This window comes from Morone saxatilis, unplaced genomic scaffold, assembly GCF_004916995.1.
Source record: "Morone saxatilis isolate NCDOM2014 unplaced genomic scaffold, NCSU_SB_2.0 Contig9, whole genome shotgun sequence".
In the NCBI taxonomy this organism is placed as follows: Eukaryota; Metazoa; Chordata; class Actinopteri; family Moronidae; genus Morone; species Morone saxatilis.
Genome location: NW_023340268.1, coordinates 1161365 through 1164966, shown reverse-complemented (window position 1 = coordinate 1164966; position 3602 = coordinate 1161365). Strand labels below are relative to the sequence as shown.

The 3602-nt window shown below is 37.8% G+C and overlaps 1 long non-coding RNA gene across 1 annotated transcript; it reads right to left on the bottom strand.

Annotated features, from left to right (window-relative positions):
• Window positions 1–283: 283 nt before the first annotated feature.
• LOC118342336 lies at window positions 284–3596 on the bottom strand. Its single transcript, XR_004797478.1, has 3 exons — window positions 2703–3596; window positions 998–1018; window positions 284–901 (listed from the first exon to the last, which is right to left on the bottom strand). It is a non-coding gene; the product is annotated as an uncharacterized LOC118342336 (long non-coding RNA).
• Between the last annotated feature and the right edge of the window lie 6 nt (window positions 3597–3602).

The following is a 3602-nucleotide window of genomic DNA, read 5'->3' as shown; positions in this document are numbered from 1 at the left end:
ATGCAGCATTTCTCCAAACATATTTAAAATGTGTGAACAGAATTTGTCTGACTAAAGTAACTTAAATGCATTTCTATTTATACAAATCTTTACCACTTAAGCTGTTTTCTTCCACTTAAGCAAATCGTTACATTACATAAACAGTTTATAATTAATTGATTATCAAAATGGTAGCCGATTAATTTTTAGTGTTCTGAGTTATTGGAATCAGATTTTCCTCTACAATCAAAGGTATTTTTAATTACCCCTTACTTAGTAATTGGCAGCATAAACATGAGTTTATAAATTGGTTTGGTTATTCAATGAAATTAACTAGTTCCAACTCATCTAAATCAATAAATCAGAGGTTTTATCTTGCAATCAAGCATTTATTTAAGTGTTGACAGTAAGTCAGCTGATTTACATTTGGAGAGAATGAGTCAATTATTGTTTATTAGTTATTGTATCACCTGGTCGATATCATCGCTGGTCAGGAGAAACATTACTGAACAAAGTTTGAGACTTATTGTGTCCATATATTTGTTTTTATGATTCATATTTTATTTACAACAACAATAGATATGAACAAACAAAAGACAACTATAACTGCATATACAGGTGCAGCCATATAAAACAGTAAACAGATATAAAAATATATATACTTACTGTAAAAAGCTGTTCAATCAAGAATCTTTTTCAACTTAAAAAATTGAGCTTGTGTTACTTTTTCTTTTCAATGTAACAGTTCCAACAGTTTCGGATTACAGTGCATGAGCAATGATGTTAGTTTTAATTGTAATTCTGGTTTCAAACTGCACACTGAGGCTTCGTACTCTGATGGAACGTCACACTGCTTCCTCCACATTCCACAGGGCGTTGTCGTCTTCGTCTGGGCTGGCGTTTTGGTTGTCTGGATCTACGGCTGCAGAGATGAACAGATTTAATTTTAACCCTTACAAACATGCTGTTAGTGCTGTTTTGGTGCACAATTATATTGATTGATTCAACAGATACTTACAGGAGTCCCTGTTTTTACACCCTGCAGAGAACAGAACATGTATTTAGTTGAGAATGAACGTAGGTGCAGTATGTGTATAGGCATCTGGCCTGTTTTTATAATATACCTGCGCTTTCCTGCTCTGTTTGTCCCTCCAAATGTGTTGTAATAGTTCAGAACAGATACTAAAGGACATTAGGATAAGATTGTGATATAGTGTCTGTGTCAGAGCCTTCTTTATTTCTGTAAAATCACAGTTTCATCAGTAACATCCAAAGCAGTGGTCGCAAACGTATTTCTTAAAGATCCAGTGTGTAGGATTTAGTGGCATCTAGCCGAGTATCTACAGATAAAACTCACTCACTACACCCCACCTTTCCAACACAAGGGGGAAACTAAGGTGGACCGATAATGTGTGAAAAATGCAAATGGCCCTATCTAGAGCCAGTGTTTGGTTTGTACATTCTGGGCTACTGTAGAAATTGGTCTTCATGGCAAACTCTGCACAAGAGGACCCGCTCCGTCTGAAGATAGAAACGTCTCATTCTAAGGTAGTAAAAACATGATTCTCATTTTTAGGTGATTTTACACTGATGAAAACATACCTATGAATATTATACTCAGTATTAGGAGTAATGGGTCATAGGGAACCAATACTAAGGTCCAAGTCAAAACCAAAATTTAGAAAAGCTACTTGTTTTTTAACAGAAGTGCAACTGAAGGGCCTGACGGTGCAGCATACAGTATGTGCATACAAATACTCTAGTCAGCCATTAAATGCCACAGGAAGAAGAAGATGTCAGATGTCGACAAGTGCAGCTGTACAGGTGATTTACTTGCAAACTTTTCGTGCACAGTGCTCCATCGAGGAGCTCAGCCACACCACTGCAGATTAGGCTGAGCAATAGCCTAATTAAGAATGTCTTCTTAAGTCAGGTTATTACTTTTATGCGCAGTAATTCATAGTTTTCACGTGGCGTATTGAGTGTGGTTGTATCTTCTCCACTGTGGAGTTTCACAGTATCCTGCTCCTGCTCTCTCTCACACACACACAGAGCGAGTTCAGACTGGAAAGGCAGACAGCAAGAGAGAGTTGACGATGGCTGCACCGTGTCTGAAGTAGTAGTAGTAGGAGTAGAAACATCTGTATGGCAGCTGACACAAGATAAAAAATTGGATCGGGTCAATAAAGCTCAATATAGCCGATACCGATCAGTTTAAAAATGCGATTGGCGCCGACATCAATCTGGGGACATTCCTATACTGTACTTTTGCATGCTTTTATTCTGGTGGCAGCTTAAGGGGAGGGATTCTCCACAAGATAGATGTAAAGATCGTCAAATTGGAGCTCTGGCAGGAACTTTTACCGCGTCGGCGGGCGCTGTATATGGATTGCAAGTGCTCAAAACGTGCAGTGTGTTCATGAATCTTTGTTTGCCTTTTTTTGAGGTGATATAAATATTCAAGGTTTGAAATAAATAAATAATTCACTTTCCAGTGTAAGTCACCATATAGGAATGTTATTTTGTCCTCCAGGGGCATAAATGATTCAGTAGAAACTGTAACTAAATAGTACTTTTCAGTAAGTTGCCCAACACCGGTTATATTCCATTTTTAAATGAGGAACATCAATTTTTTTTAAGGAACAGAAACAAAAAAACAAGTTCAGTCTGTCTGTTTCAGGATCAGTCTGCATTGTTGACACAATAGTGTGTTTTGTACCTACCGATCAAGCCTCTCTCGCACAGGACCACTATCAGCGTACCAGTGATCAACCCCACGACCCCGACTATGATCCGAACAACAGGAAGAACATCTGTGTGGGGTTCTTCAGTGCTGGGAACTTCCAGATATTAAACACAGAAAACATTCAATCTTAGTTTTAAAAGTCAAATCACTTTCAACAGCACTTCTATACTTTTATCTACTCCAGGTTTGACATCGGCTTTGTTGGCATTTGGTCGAAGAAAACACTTGCGGTCATGATCTGCTTAATGATCTGGTCTTTTGGGTGGAAACATGTGACCAGGCACATCCAAGTTACGTTATCTCATTTATGGTGTTCTTTGCTATGAACACTAGCCCATCAGAGGCACAGTAAGGTGGGTCATAACTTCATCATCCTGAGAAAAAAAAAGTCTTTCCTTGACGCTGTCGCCAAGTGCTTGCCTATGGTGGGAACTGTTGGGTCTCTGTAAATAATCTTATAAGGAGTAGGATATAGACCTGTGCTATTTGAAAAGTGTCCTGATGAGATAACTTTGTTGGGGTAAATTTGCAGCCACAGAAAAATTCAGTTCAGCTATGTAAAAAATAAACGCCATTAGATCCGGTCCGTATTTGGGCATTTACAAAACATAACCACTAGGGGAAAACCTGTTCCAAGAAATTATATCATTGTTTCTGAATCCTTTTAAGGTTTTAATCTTAATAAAAACTTAAATAAGAAGGTGTTTGTGAGCATGTCTGGTGTTTACTGTTTCATGTCAAATGTCCTGCTGTGAAATATAAAACAATTCCTTGTGTCATTTACACTTTGTGACGGATGTATTATCAATAATTATTGTAATTGGCTTACCACACTATAAAAATAACTGACGTACGTACAGCACTTTGGTCAGTTTAT